The sequence below is a fragment of the Dromiciops gliroides genome, chromosome 1 (assembly GCF_019393635.1).
Source record: "Dromiciops gliroides isolate mDroGli1 chromosome 1, mDroGli1.pri, whole genome shotgun sequence".
NCBI lineage: Eukaryota > Metazoa > Chordata > Mammalia > Microbiotheria > Microbiotheriidae > Dromiciops > Dromiciops gliroides.
The window spans coordinates 140,801,054-140,817,057 of NC_057861.1; the positions used below are offsets into that span (position 1 = coordinate 140,801,054).

Here is a 16,004-nt window from a genome sequence, read left to right on the forward strand (position 1 = left end):
AAGGTTGGTGGTCTTTGGGCCTGACCTTGTGTGTTAGCAGAGGCACTGCCAGGTCAGATGCTTGGACTTGTCTCAAAGATTCTTGCCAAACTCCAAGAAATTTGTATCCCTTATTTGATATTAGGCAGAGTTAGAACAAGGGGACAAGTCCAGCTGCCGCTAAAACTGTATACCTCAGTTTCTTCCAGGGCAAAAAAAGTGACCCTACCTCTTGCCCTTAATTCATCTCATAAGGAAGCTGGAAGGGCAGTTGCATGAGATGGATGAGACCAGCTAATCCAGTTTTTTGAAACTTGTGAGTGAAAGGTGTGGCTGAAGTATACCCAAAAAGAATTGTTTCTCTGGTCTGAGAGACCTCTTGGAATGCTAAGAATTCACATTGTCCAGCAAGTTAGGGTGGTGGTCAGCTGGACAACACACCAGTGTCTCGGCAACTGGGGAAGAATAAAGCATTTCAGATCACAGTCTTCTTGCCTGTTCTGTCGGGGAGCCAAGTGATTTGAAAGGAAGCTTATTGACTTTCCATAAGAGCTTTCGGCCGCACCCTGTGGGCTGTGAAGTGAGTGCTCATGGTCATAATTAAGTTTGAGAAACTGAAGCTCCCAGCCAACAGCAACAGCTTGTGACTTGTGGGTGTCAAGTGTACTAGAAAGCGGTCAGTGTGCTGGTGACAGATGGGAATGGCAGATATTATTGAGCTCTCTCTGACCGAGGTGGGAAGACTGAGAACCATTTCCGTTCTGGCTTAACTTGCTTAAAAAGAGCTATCCTAATAGGGGTGGCTCAGCCTGGGAGGATCTGGTTTTATAATCCCTCAGAGTCACACCATTATGCTTTGTTGGTAGATGAACTTACTTAGTGTAAAAATAAACTCATCTCCCTGTGATCTCTTCTCATGTATATGCTGTCCAGGATGAAAGGGAAGGCCCACCAAGGCATTCATTCATTCACCTGAATTTGTCTCATTAGTGTCTAGGGGGGAGTTTGGAATGGCTCCAAACTTTGGTTTTGACTCTCATGCTGCCCTTCTATGTGGAACTGTTCAAATCCTATAACCAATCCAGGCTTCAGAGACATGGTACAGTGGAGAGGGAGCTGAATTTGTGGTCAGAGAACCTGAGTTCAAATCCTGACTCTTCAACTTACTACCTATGTGACCCTAGGCAAATTATAACTCCTCTGGGAACCAGGTTCCTCATCTGTAAATTGAAGAAGCTGAACTCAATTGATTTCTAAGATCCAAGTGCCTGGCACAGAGTAGGCACTTAATAAATATTTGTTTCTTTCCTCCACCCCCTAACTTACACTTCTAGATTTGGAATTCCATGATCAATTGCTTGAACAGCAACATGGCAGAATAGAGAGGGTACTGGATTCAGAGGCAGGAAGGCCAGGTTTCAAGTTCTACCAAGTGACTATGGCAAGTCATTTAACTTCTCTGAGATTCAATTTTCTCATCTTTAAAATGGGCAATTCTGGGGCAACTAGGTGGTTCAGTGGATAAAGCACCAGTCCTGAATTCAGGAGGACCTGAGTTCAAATCCGGCCTTAGACACTTGACACTTACTGGCCATGTGGCCCTGAGCAAGTCACTTAACCCTCATTGTCCCACAAAAAATAAAATAAAATAAAAATAAATGGGTGTGGGGGCAGCTAGGTGGCACAGTGGATAAAGCACTGGCCCTGGATTCGGGAGTACCTGAGTTCAAATCTGTCCTCAGACACTTGACACTTACTAGCTGTGTGACCCTAGGCAAGTCACTTAACCCTCATTGCCCAGCAAAAAACAAACAAAACAAAAATAAATGGGTGATGCCTATCTCATAAGGTGGTCATAAAGTTCAAATGATATAGTGTTTTGCAAACTTTAAAGAGCTATGTAAATGCCAGTTACTGTTATTTCACAAAGTGAACAGGATCTGTCTATTTTCTTTCTTTCTTTCTTTCTTTCTTTTTTTGTGAGGCAATTGGGGTTAAGTGACTTGCCCAGGGTCACACAGCTAGTAAGCATTAAGTCTCTGAGGCTAAATTTGAACTCAGGTCCTCCTGACTCCAGGTCCAGTGCTCTATCCACTGTGCCACCTAGCTGCCCCTAGGATCTATTTTCATGAAGAGTTTTTAGGTCTGGAAGGCAGGTTCTAAACCTGTAGCAGTCTGGCAACAGAGCAGTTCAATACAACTTCTGACAAAAATGGCAATGCCCAGATCCCCCGAGAAAATCAGCAGCATAGATTTAGAAGCATACCACATGAAGCAAGGATTCAATAAAACCTCAGAAAAACACAAGTTCTTCCATTCAATCCAGCTCTAGAGGAGAAGATGGCCAGAAACGTGTGGTCATTCTAGCTGAGAGCCCTCTCTGGTACCTGAAACTAGCAAATAGGGCCTGAAGTCATCAGGATCTCTGCCCCAGCCTCTTGGAGCCATAGCAGGGAACAAAATCAACTCCCAGTCGGTGACTGACTGCACAAGGAAAATAAAGGGGTACCCAGGCATCATACCCCATGATCCTTGAGGAGTCCTGAAGCCAGCATGATTCCCTATATTTGGAACTATAGCAGAGGACAGTCAGCCCCTGGCAGGTGAGTGCACAAGGGATGGAGATAGGGCAAAGTTCAGCAAGCAGCCTATATCATGGTGCCCAACGGGATACGTGATGCCACCATCATTCTCCAATGTCTTGTTGGAGCCTCTTCAAGATTCAAAACCGGCTCCTAGTAGGTGGACCACCCAAACAGAGGTACCAGAGAAGTCCACACCTAGGGGCTCCCCTAGATGATCTCCATTGTTCAGTCAAGGCCTGTCAGGGCTGTAGCATAGGATAAAAATCAAATCCCAATTGGTACAAAGAGAAGGAAATGGAGATTAGGTCAAAACCAGCACCTATATTGGGCCACCAGATGATGGGGGTAGATACCAGGTATTGAGGTAAAAGATGAGGCCTTGTCTCAGCTCTGAAGCAACTAGATCTGAGGATCATCAGCACAACGATAATAATTGAAATCCACGGGTGCTGTTTCACCAAGTGAAATAGTATAAAGGGAGAAGAGAAGAGGACTCAGGACAAAGCCTCAAGGGCACCCATGGTTTAATAGGCCTGAATGGGACCAAGAGACAGCAAAGGAGTTTGAGAAGAAGTGGGCAGTGGGCAGAAGGAGAACCAGAAAAGAGCAGAGTCACAAAAGCTTAGGGAGAAGAAAGTACTAAGAAGAAGAGGGTGACAGTCAAAGGCTTCAGAGAGATGGAGAAGGAGAAGGATTGAGAAAAGGCCATTGGATTTGGCCATTAAAAGATCATTATGAACTTTAGACAAAGCAATTCCAGTTAAAAGATGAAGTCAGAAGACAGACTGTAGAGAGGTAAGAAAAGAGTGGAAGAAAAGAAAGAGGAAGCACTTATTTTAAGTGGCCTTCTCAAAGAGTTTAGCCACAAAAGGGAGGAGAGATTTGGGACGATAGCTAGCAGGGATGAATAGATCCAGTGAGGGTTTTTTGAGGATAAGGGAGATACGGGTATGTTTGTAGGCAGTAGGGAAGCAGCCAGCAGACAAGGAAAGATCAAAAATAAATGAGGGAGTGGAGATGACAGAGGAAGGCGATCTACTAAAGAATACAAAAGGGCATGACATTCACTTTTTCCTGTAGAGGGGTTAGACTTGGCAAAGAGAAGAGTGACCTCTTTATGTGAAACAGGGTTTATAATGGAGAAGACAGCTGCAGAAGGTATCTGAGTGATGTGAAATGAGGAAAGGGGGATAAGAGGGAGATCTCTGTGAATGGCCTCAATTTTTTCAGTGAAATATGAGGTAAAATTCTCAGCTGAGAGGATGGGAGGAGAGGGAGCTTTGGGATACTTGAGGAGGGATGAAAAGATTTAGAAAAGCTGCCGTGGTGTGTGGCATAGCAAATTGATTAGGGAGGTATAAAAGGATTGCCTTTCTGCGATAAGGACACAGTTGAGATTGGATAATATAAGCTTGTAGTGGACCCAGTAGGGACAATTTAATGATTTTCTCCAGCTTTGTTCATTCACCAGCACATATATAGGACTGAAGGCAGTAAATGGAGGGAGTAATCCAAGGCTGAGGCTTGGCAGGTTAATATTGGCAATAAGACAAGGGAGCAAGGAACTTGAGAAAGAGAACAGTATAGAATTGAACTGGTTCACCAAGGGGTCAAGATGGGGAAGGGAGGAGAGGATAGCCAATGAGGGGGTGATGACCTGGGAAACAGCTGAGTGATCGAGGTACTGGAGGTCATTATGAGCATGAAGAACAGGGTTTGGAATTCCAAGGCAAAGAGTGAGGTAGAATGACAACAGATTGTCATCGAATAAGGTAAGGAACATGGAAGTAGTGCACTGTGGGTCATGGAAAGATTAAGGGTATGACCATCTGTGTGTGTAGCTGATGTGCGGTAGAGGAAGAGGTCATGGGAAATGAGTAAGCTGAAGAACTAGGAAGTTAGTGTGTTTGAGGGAATATCAATATGTAGCACCCTTACTCTGAGGGCAAGAATTGGAAAGGAGAGAAAGACATTCAGGTATTGAATTTATTGAAGGGTGAAGGGGAGTGTACTGGAGGTCAGCAGACAATAACTGGTAGATATTTGATTGGGTGGTAGGTATAGATTGAATGAACCTCCAAGGAGGAGAGGAGAGGTTACTGGGTGATGGTAAAACAGCTTGGAAGTGGCGTTGGACATCAAGGAATATTTTTACAATTTTATTTATTTTATTCTGAATTTAAGAATTAAGTATTTCTATGACATAGTAGAATGGGGGGAGATAATATAGTACATGAAACTGCGAATCTATTGTATACAACTTGCTATTCCTTTTAACTATATAATAAAGTTATCATGTAAATGTCTTTTTGCCTTTCCCCCCTGCCCCAGATGGCTATCATTAAACACAAATATATATGTAGAATCATTGGAATGGGGAGAGTATGACTAGGTGGGAGTTAAACATTGAGGAATGAGTTCAGGTAGGTTATCCACAGCACCAGCAGTTTGGTCATAGAGTAGAGTACTCTTGGGGCCTTAGGCAACCAAAGTGAGCAGAAGCAATGGAATATTTTGCTCTTTATCCTACAGGGAGGCCAGGCCAGGCCAGGATATCAGTGAAGGGAGCATAATGGAATGACATTTCTCTCCTTCCCAGGAAGGAAGGAATGGGTCAGACCAGAAGATAGGTGAAGGGAACATGATGGAGTGGAATTTCTTTCTGTGTCCCTTATAGGAAGTCAAGATCTCTTGCAAGCAGAAAGATGCCACCCAAGGAAAACAATTCAGGACATAATAAGGATATGCTCATAAGACCAGCATTGGATGGAATAAAGCCTAGTCCCTAGCCTCAAAGAATTGACAATCCAGTTGAGGAGATGAAGCATATGCATATGAAAAGATCATCAACTAGGCAGTCACTTTTTGATGTATAAAATAGATAAATGGGAGATTTTTCCATTAGTAGCTCTGTAGAACATGTTGCCACTCCCAGGATCAATTGATCAGCTGAAATATCATCATCACTGATTCAGCTTTGGGATACTCAATGCTTCAACTCCCTCAGTTGCCTTTCCCCTCTGATTAGAGGCCTGGAGGGTGGAGCAATAAACTCTTTTCAACCTTTCCTTTCAATCAATCAACCAATCAATCAACATTTATTATTCGTTTCTATATAAAGGGCCTAGAACTTTGCAGGTAGCTCTAATTTCCATCAACAGCTATGAGTTCCATTCCATGGAACATCATTTCCCAATGCCATCCCCTCAACTCCTTTTCTTATTTGTATCCCCAGCACTTCCCACAGTGCCCGGCACATAGTATGCACTTAATAAATGTTTATTGAATTGAATTGAGAGATCAACTTTGCTTCAGTCTTGGCCTTCCTTCTTCCCCTTGTTTCAAGGGCTTCTACCCATCCCACCTTTAGGCTCTCCTCCACTGTTGGTCTGGGCTCCAGATGCACAGCTAGAAGGGAAGGGAGGAAAAAGGAAGGCTTTATGCTGATCACCAAAAGACCAGAATAATTTTTTCCCAACATCCACAACCCTGGGTATGCCCCACTCCTGTTTGACCCCAAAGGTTGCTGATGCCTCAAATAGAATGTCCCCCACCTTTTTCTCATCTAAAAATCTCTCTGTCAATCTGTTGTTTTGGGCCATTGTCAATGTACTAAATTCATTATTTATGCTAAGAAGAAACTTAATCAGCCACCAACAATGCACTAGGCTTTATTCCAAACATCGGATGAAGTAACACCTGACAGATAAACTTTCAAGTTTCCACTGAAGTATAGATCCATAAGCCAGTCTGTTCTGATCTCTCTCTAGGTCAGGCATACTACTATATAAACATGGTAACAATTCCTTTTATTTGTACTGTGCCTCCCTCAGCTAAAATCTTCCTTTGCCACATTGTCTTGGTGCGAGGTGATCTTGGGTTATTGAAGGCTGTGCCAAGAGAGTGCAGGTTGTGGCTGGCCCTGTCAACGCAACTTGGAAAGGCTTCAAGGAACGACCTGGTGATGGACTGCATGTCTGTTACCTGAGAGCTAGCCCAGCTAAGTTTGGAGATAGTCATTGCCAAAGGGCTTGGCTGGCCGCCTAGTGATGGATTGTCTTTTGGTCCAGGCAACTCACAAAGACCATTTACTAAGGTAACTTCTAAATAGGCCTGATTCAGGCCAGTCCCCTGGTAGTTTAGGTTCAATATGGGAATGAAATGAGACATTCATCAGTCATTCAACAGTTACTTGAGCTGCTTGAGGTGAGAACCACCAAAAAAATTAATAAAAGCATTCTGGAATGAAAAAGTCCTGGTGTCTATAGACCCTCTAGCCAGCCTGTTCAAGCTCAGAATAACTGAATGCTTTCAATAGACTCAGATCTCCCAGGGTTGGAAACCAGCCAGGGAACTCTGCAGAAAACCAAGCAGGAATGCAGTTGTTAGAATGTGTTAAAAATCTAAACAGGTAGTTTAGGTTCAATATTGGAATGAAATGAAACACCCATAGGTCATTCAGCAAATCTAACAAAAGAAGATTTTACTCAGCCATATCAAGGGAAGAATATTCAATAAGTATATGCTAAATGGTGCAGTGGATAGAGCTTTAGACCTGTAGCTATCTAGGAACAACTGAGTTTGAATCTTTTCTCAGACACTTATCTAGCTGTGTGACCCTAGATAAATGACTTAACCCCTATCTGCCTTGGTTTCTTCATTTGTAAAATAAAGATAATAATAGCATCTACCTACCAGGGTTATTGTAAGAATAAAATGAGATAATATGTGTAAAGCATGTTGCATGCAAACTTAAAAGTACTATATAAATGTTAGTTGTTGTTTATATGCATCAAGGACACCTCAAGTCGATTCAGGTGAGCAAAGCTTCCTGGTTTTGAATTACCGATTATGGTCTGCTGGACAATCCTCAAAAACTGGAGCTCCTTATGGCTGTTTTATATTCAGGTATCCAGAAAGTGAAGTTAACAGCTAGAACCTTTAGTCCCCCAAACCAATCAAATCTCAAGAGAGGATTCAATACTTTTTAAATATATTTTTCCAATTACATGTAAAATTTTTTTTAACATTTGTTTTTAATCTTTTTTTTTTTTAAGTGAGGCAATTGGGGTTAAGTAACTTGTCCAGGGTCACACAGCTAGTAAGTGTTAAGTGTCTGAGGCCGGATTTGAACTCAGGTACTCCTGACTCCAGGGCCAGTGCTCTATCCACTGAGCCACCTAGCTGCCCCAACATTTGTTTTTAAAATTTTGAATTCTAAATTCTCTCCCTCCTTAATAAGAGGGCAAGCAATTTGATATAGGTTATACATGTGCAGTCATGCAAAACATACTTCCATATTAGTCATGTTGTAGGGAAAAAAACAGACAAAAAAACCCCATGAAAAATAAAGTGTTGTGTTTTTTTTAAGTACACTTTGATCTGCATTCAGACTCCAGCAGGTCTTTCTGGAGGTAGATAGCATTTTTTTAAATCATGAGTCCTTCAGAATTGTCTTAGATCATTGTATTGCTGAGAATAGCTAAGTCATTCACAGTTGATCATTGTACAATATTGCTGTTACTGTATACAATGTTCTCCTGGTTCTGCTCACTTCACTTTGTATCAGTTTATATAAGTCTTCCCAGGTTTTTTGGAAAGCATCCTGATCATCTTTTTCTAAAATATCATAATAGTATTCCATCACAATCATATCACATAACTTAACTTGTTTAGCCATTCTTCAATCTATGGGCATCACCTTAATTGCCAGTTCTTTGCTACCACAAAAAGAGCTGATATAAATATTCTTGTACATATAGGTCCTTTTCCTTTTTTTTTTTTTTTTGGCAGGGCAATGAGGGTTAAGTGACTTGCCCAGGGTCACACAGCTAGTTATGTGTCAAGTGTCTGAGGCCGGAATTGAACTCAGGGAGTCCTGAATCCAGGGCCAGTGCTTTATCCACTGCGCCATTTAGCTGCCCCCCTTTTCCTTTTTTTTAATCTTTTCTGGGATGCAGAGCTAATAGTGGTATTGCTTGATCAAAGGGTATGCACAGTTTTACAGATTTAGGGGCATAATTCCAAATTGCTTTCTAGAATAATTGGATCAGTTCACAACTAAAACAGTGCATTAATGTCCTAATTTTCCCACATCCTCTCCAACATTTGTCATTCTCCTTTTCTGTCATGTCTTTTTCTGTCATATTAGCCAATCTGATAGGATAATTTGCATTTCTTGTGTATTGTGTACCTAATCTATTCCACTGGTCCACTACTCTATTTCTTAGCCAGTATCATATTGTTTTTATGATGGCCACTTTAGGTCTGGTAAGGTTAAGGCACCTTTCTTCATATTGTTTTTTTTCACCATTTCCATTTATATTCTTGTTTTTGTCCTTCCAGATGAATTTTGTTATTTTTTTTCTAGCTCTATAAAATAATTTTTGGTAGTTTGATTGGTATGGCATTGAATAAATAAATTAATTTAGGTAGAATTGTCATTTTTTATTATATTGGTTTGGCCTACCCAAGAGCAATTAGTATTTTTCCAGTTGTTTAGATCTGATATTATTTGTGTGAAAACTATTTTGTAATTGTGTTCATAGAGTTCCTGGGTTTGTCTTGGCATGTATACTCCCAAGTATATTATATTTTGTAGAGTAATTTTAAATAGAATTTCTCTCTCTCTTGCTGCTGGATTTTCTTGGTAATGTATAGAAATGTTGATGACATATGTAGATTTATTTTATATCCTGCAACTTTGCTAAAGTTGTTAATTATTTCAACTAGTTTTTTTGTTGATTTTCTAGGATTCTCCAAGTACATCATCATGCCATCTTCAAAGAGTGGATAGTTTTGTTTCCTCACTGCCTATTCTAATTCCTTCAATTTCTTTTCTTCTCCTGTTGATGTAGCTAGCATTTCCAGTACCAGATTGAATAATGGTGGTAATAATGGGTATCCTTGCTTCACCCTCAATCTTATTGGGAAAGCTTCCAGCTTATCCCCATTACAGATAATGCTTGCTGATGGTTTTAGATACTGTGTATCATTTTAAGGAAAGTCCCATTTATTCCTGTTTTCCCTTGTGTTTTTAGCAGGAAAGAGTGTTGTATTTTGTCAAAAGTTTTTTCTGCATCTATTGAGGTAATCATATGATTTCTATTAGTTTTATTATTGATATAGTCAATTATGTGAGAGTTTTCCTAATATTGAAACAGTTTCAACACTTGTAAAGGGATGCTAATGTCTCAGTGTAGAGGTTTGGGATATATCTTCCACCACCTAAGGACTGCAATCTGTATAGGTGAAAGTTGTAATGTACTAGTAAATTTTAACAGCTGGCTCTCTGGCGGAAATGTGTACAGGACACACTTTTAAGTTTAATCTGCATTATTAACTTTTTCTCCAGCACTTTCTTAAATCTTGATAATCAACAAAATAATAAATCAAGTCCTGATTTGTAGCTTTGCTGATTTCTGGGGCATAAATACTCTGATTGAAAATTCAACAATTGGCTCTCCTGAGATGAGATGAGCTGGCTCTAGGACACTACTGGCTGGAATGATCTTAGGCTTATACATCTAGAGATGGAAGGGACTGCAGAGGCCACCTAGTCAAGTCCTCTCATTTTACAGATAAGGAAACTGAGGCCTAGAGAGATACAGCAACTTACCTGAAGTCACACTAGTAATAACACCCACAAGGAATCAAGCAATGGTTCCTTGATTTTTTTTTTAAATGAGGCAATTGGGGTTAAGTGACTTGCCCAGGGTCACACAGCTAGTAAGTGTTAAGTGTCTGAGGCCGGATTTGAACTCAGGTACTCCTGACTCCAGGGCCGGTGCTCTATCCACTGAGCCACCTAGCCGCCCCTTGATATTTTAAAAATAAAATGTATTTGGGGTAGTGCTTTAAATTTTTCAAATTACCTTTGTCACTATAATCTCATTTTATGCTCACAGAATTGAATAAACAAAGAAGAGCAGGAATTCTCATCACTATTTTACAGATGAGAAAGCTACAGACCAGTCAATTATGATGACTCACCAAAGGTTACCCAGTTCAGGACAAAGATGGTACTAAAACCACTGGGCTCTACTCACTGAAGTAACCCAGTTTAGCAAAATAAAATTTTTTTCAAAGATATTTTACTACTTTCTTCCACCAGCCTATGAAGGATAGTGTCAGGGGAACTGACCTATAATTCCACATCCTCCGATTTGACCCTATGCTTGCATTAATTCCCTAATGGGAAGAGATAGATTTCTAAGTTTCTATTCTGATAGTGATGCTGCTCAAAAAACAAAAAAACAAAAAACAAACCAGATGTATTTTTATGCTTCTCCCACTCAGAATGAGTGATTAGGGTAGCATTAGGCTTACAAGAGAGAAAAGAAGAATTTTCTCTGCGGTTGCTGACTTCTTTAAGATGGGAGAGCAATGACAGAACAGGCTGAAATGCATTAGAACAATAACATTCCTATTCTGTGGCTCCAGAGAGAAAGTGGCCTTACTTGGCCCGGTTCCAATCCTGGGAGGCCTGAGTCTGTTGAATGTATTCAGTTACTCTGACCTTTGGGCAGTTTGACCTTAGAGGCATCTCCATCAGGGGCTTTTTATTCTAAAAATGCCATTATTTTTTTTTGTCGGTTCTTACCTCAAACCTGAGGATCCTTTCATTTTTTTTTTTCCTCTTTCCTTCCCCTCTGGATATGTCTTTGTTATCTTTATCCCTTCTGCTTGAGATGGATCACTGAGCCTGCACATGAGAGTATGGAGGAAAAGATGGATGCAATATGTGGCAACCAAGTTAGATTGCCATAGTTCTCCTGAGTCACCCACATTTTTCTAGGGGTCCCAGTTTCTCTAGAAAAGGTGTAGTTGCCATGGTGATGGAGGAAGGGGTCATCAAGCTATGCAGGGAGAAAGGGAAGAAACATGAGGTTTCTTGACATTGTCCAAGTTGATAGAATTTCACACTGGAATGACAGCAAAGTCAGAGTCAAGCATGTTTATAGTGCAGTATGTATGTTGTTCCTGTGTTGGTGAAAAGGCTACAGGTACTCACATCATGTATACCAGTACCACAGCTATTCTACATCCTGCTTAGTATCCCTTAATAGGCTTTACAGGACAGCTCACACACCTTCTGAAAGGGAAGTAATAAACTTAAAATGTAAAAATTGCACATTGGCTAATATCTGGACATGGCTGTGGGAGTTTGTTTTTGCCAGACCATGTAAACATGCACTGAGGGATTTGGTTTTATTATTATTGGTGTTATTAAATTTACTCAACAAGGGAAAGGGTAATGGGAAGGGAAGGTTCATTTTAAAATATTTGTTACTTGAAAATAAAAATAATAACCTAAAAGAAAACAGGTTTTAAAAGTTCAATCTCCAGGGGCAGCTAGGTGGCGTAGTGGATAAAGCACTGGCCCTGGATTCTGGAGGACCTGAATTCAAATGCGACCTCAGACACTTGACACTTACTAGCTATGTGACCTTGGGCAAGTCATTTCACCCTCATTGCCCCACCAAAAAAAAAAAAAAAAGTTCAATCTCCAAGGTCCCAGAAGGCAATTCACCTTGTCTGAAGGGGAAGAAATATCTTGCTGAAGTAAAAGTAAGTTGAGTGCACCCCCTGTCATGAGATGCCCCAAAGGTTTTGTCTGGTGGTTTTTCTCAGCATTGACAATAGTAATTTTTTTTTAACCATCTTTGTTTCTTTGTTTTTGGTAGGGCAATGAAAGTTAAGTCACTTGCCCAGGGTCACACAGCTAGTAAGTGTCAAGTGTCTGAGGCGGGATTTGAACTCAGGTCCTCCTGAATCCAAGGCTAGTGCTTTATCCACTGTACCACCTAGCTGCCCCTCCAGTTTTCTTTCCCATTCATACTGTCCAAGCACGCTATGGGCCAGTGATTCTGGCCTGCTTGCTGGTCCTTATACCTGGTGCTTTATCTCCATGACCACTGACTGTCTCCCATACTTTGAGTGCTTCCATCACTTCTGTGCCTAAGAATGGTTTTCCTTCAAGACTCAGCTTGAATACCATCTTCTTCAGGGAACCTTTTCTATCACCCCTACCCCTAATCCCAGTGATTAGAATCTTCCCTTGTGAGGTTCCCTTCTTGCATTCTGTATGTAGCTTGCATTTACCTATTTTCATATATGTCCCTATATTTATGTTGTCTTCCTTGCTTAGAATGTAAGCTCTTGGTATTCCCATTGTTTAGCAAAATGCTTGGCCTACAGTTCCCAAATGACTTATTGAGTGGGCTATTCTATTAGCCTGGAGCCAAGTGATTCTTCAATAACTTGTGCCCACCTGAAACACTGGGGGAGAAAAGTAACAATGGTGGCAATTAAAATGTAAAAATGCCTTTCAAATAAAGTCAACAAGCATTTTTTAAAGTCTGCTACGTGCCAGGTACTGGTACCTATAATGCAAAGACCAAAAAATGAAGTTTTTACATTAAAGAAGTATCACATTACTAAATTTTTTTTCACAAATATAATTTACTTTATAAAAATCTGTTTTATAAAAATAAGAGGCTTTTTCCATTAAGAGTATACCATTACTCAATTTTACTTCCTTATTTGCAAAGAAAACTGTTTCTTAAAAAACAAAACAAAACAAAACAAAAATTCCTTAACTATGCACATGATGTAAACACATCATCTTGAAAGCGTTCTTTGTAGAAGGAAGTCTTTGTTTTTAACTCTTGGTCCAATCAGAATTGAATTATCACAACTCCTTAAAAGCTCTTTTAAGCTCTTGTGACTATTAGAGCTTTTTTAAAATGAAATTTATGTTATCTTCCTCTTCCAAATACCATAGTAACCACTTTTGAAAAAAAATGTTTTGGAGATTTCTTTTTTTTTTAAATAAGAAGCATTTTTATTTGTCGTTTTGGGTTCCAATTTTTATCCCTCTTTCCCTCCCTCTCCTTCCACCTCCCTGAGGCAGTAAGCAATCAGATGTGGGTTATACACGTACTATTATCTAAAACATTATCATATTAGTCATTTTGTATAAGAAAACTTGAATAGTATTGGAGATTTCTACAGCTGGATTCTAGTCCTGCCCTCAATGGGTTTACATTCTATGCTAATGTGAGCTAATATTTAAATATTATTTTAAGGTTTGCAAACACTTTAGATTCTTTGTCTTATTTGATCCAACAAACTAAACAAAGTAGAACAGTTAATATTATCATCTCCATTTTACAGATATTGAAATCAGGGCTAAAAGGGATTAAATGACTTACCCAGAGTCACATAGACAGTAACTAAGGAAGAATTTGAACCTAGGTCTTTCTGAGTCCAAGTCCTAAGCACTTCATTAAACAACAAGGCCTCCCTTTATACTGGAGGCAGAGAGTAATAGAGACAGACACACATAGGTTCCAAGGATATACAAAAGAAAAACTGAGAAAAAGTTGCAAAAGATGAAGAGAGGCAGCAGCGAAAAAAAAAAGATGAAGAGAGATATTGTGGGAGTAGTGACATGACATCAGTGTTCAAATATTTGAAGAACAATTATCGGAGAATAGGAATTGGATTTGTTCTGTTTGAACCCAAAGGACAAAATCAGGGACCTTGGATAGAGTTGGAGAGAGGCAGATGTAGGGTAAGGAAAAATGTCCTAAATGGGTCTGGCCTATCTTAGAGGTTTTTCTCCTTGATAAGCTAAACTGAAGTATGGACACACCTAAGAAGTAGGGGGAGGTAAGCAGAGCCTGAGACAAAGATAGCTCCAGAAATCAGGACCATTACCCCTCTTTCAAGCTTCTCCCACACCACCAGGAGATAAGCCCATTGGATATGGCTGCTACCTGATTTGTATATATATTTGTATACCTGATTTGTATATATATATATATTGGTATATATAAATAGGCAATGTCTCAGGGGACAGAGATACCACCACTCAGATTCAAGCCTTTCCCATCCCACCCTTCATTCAAGCTTTCCCTACCCCCATAAGGTACTTTCCATTGTCAGGTGGACACCCCATTTTACTCTATAAAAGCTTGGGCCTGGTTGAGAAGAAAGGTATATTAGAGGGGGCAGCTAGGTGGCACAGTGAATAAAGCACCAGCCCTGGATTCAGAGGGACCTGAGTTCAAATCCAGACACTTGACACGTACTTAGCTGTATGACTCTGGTCAATTCACTTAACCCTCATTGCCCAGCCCCCCCCCCAAAAAAAAAAAACTCAGTGGAAAAAGAAAGAAAGAAAGACATATTAGAGAAAGGAGTCTCTCTCTCTCTCTCTCTGTGTCTCTCTCTGTCTCTCTCTCAGCCATCCCCTTGAGGTGAAATCTTTGACTTCTCTCTTGGTCACTTTCTCTAGCACTCAAAAAAATAAAACAACCAAAAAACCCAAACCAATTTATTCTAATTGGTTTGTGTGCGAGAGTTGTAATTCTTTACAGAGGAATACCTAAGAACTCCCACCACTTCCCCAGTGACATATTCCTTAGAGCTGTTTCAGGAAGTCATAGACTCCCCTTCATTAAAGATTTTCAAGCAAAACTGAACTATCTCTCATGGGGGATGCTCTAGGGATCCCTGATCAAACTTGGGTTGGACTTGATAGCCTCTCTCTAGCTGGAAGTAAATCCCTCCCACCTCAGAGATTCTGTCATAATAAAATGAAAAGAAAACTTCCTGGTATACACCACACAAAACCTAATCACCCAAGGTATCAAAGAATGGAAATGAAACACCACCAAAAAAAAGACTCATTTATCAGCAGTCAGGTGGTGATGGGGAGAGTACCAGAGATAGGAACCCCTGTCCCTGACCTCCATCACTATCTTTTTTCTTTTCATTTTCAAATTTTAAAATTTTTTCCCCAATTACATGTAAAAACAATTTTTAGCATTCATTTTTTACAACTTTTGAGTTCCGAATTTTCTCTCACTTCCCTCCTCCCTCAATGAGAAGGCAAGTAATTTGAGATAGGTTATACATGTGCAGTCATGCAAAAGATTTCCATATTAGTCATGTTGTGAAAGAAAACACAGACGCTCCCCCCCAACACCCTCTCCCCTCACCACCCCCCAAAAGACCCAAGGAAAATAAAGTGTTTGTTTGTTTAAGTTTGCTTTGATCTGCATTCGGACTCCATCAGTTGTTTCTCTGGAGGTAGATAGCATTTTTCATCATGAGTCCTTTGGAATAATTGTCTTGGATTATTGTATTGCTGAGAATAGCTAAGTCACTCACAGTTGATCATAGTACAGTATCGCTGTACTGTACTATACTGTACTTTTGGTTCCCCTCATTTCATTCTGCATCAGCTCATATAAATCTTTCCAGGTTTTTCTGAAAGTATCCTATTCATCATTTTTTGTAGCACAATGGTATTCTCTCACAATTGGATATTGCAACTTCTTTAGCCATTCCCCAGTTGATGAAAATCCCCTCAATTTCCAATTCTCTGCTACTACAAAAAGAGCTACTATCAATGTTTTTGTACATATA

General features: G+C 40.1%; 1 long non-coding RNA gene across 1 annotated transcript; it reads right to left on the reverse strand.

Annotated features, from left to right (window-relative positions):
- Window positions 1–5,834: 5,834 nt before the first annotated feature.
- LOC122741830 lies at window positions 5,835–13,891 on the reverse strand. Its single transcript, XR_006354878.1, has 3 exons — window positions 13,781–13,891; window positions 11,167–11,268; window positions 5,835–5,972 (listed from the first exon to the last, which is right to left on the reverse strand). It is a non-coding gene; the product is annotated as an uncharacterized LOC122741830 (long non-coding RNA).
- Between the last annotated feature and the right edge of the window lie 2,113 nt (window positions 13,892–16,004).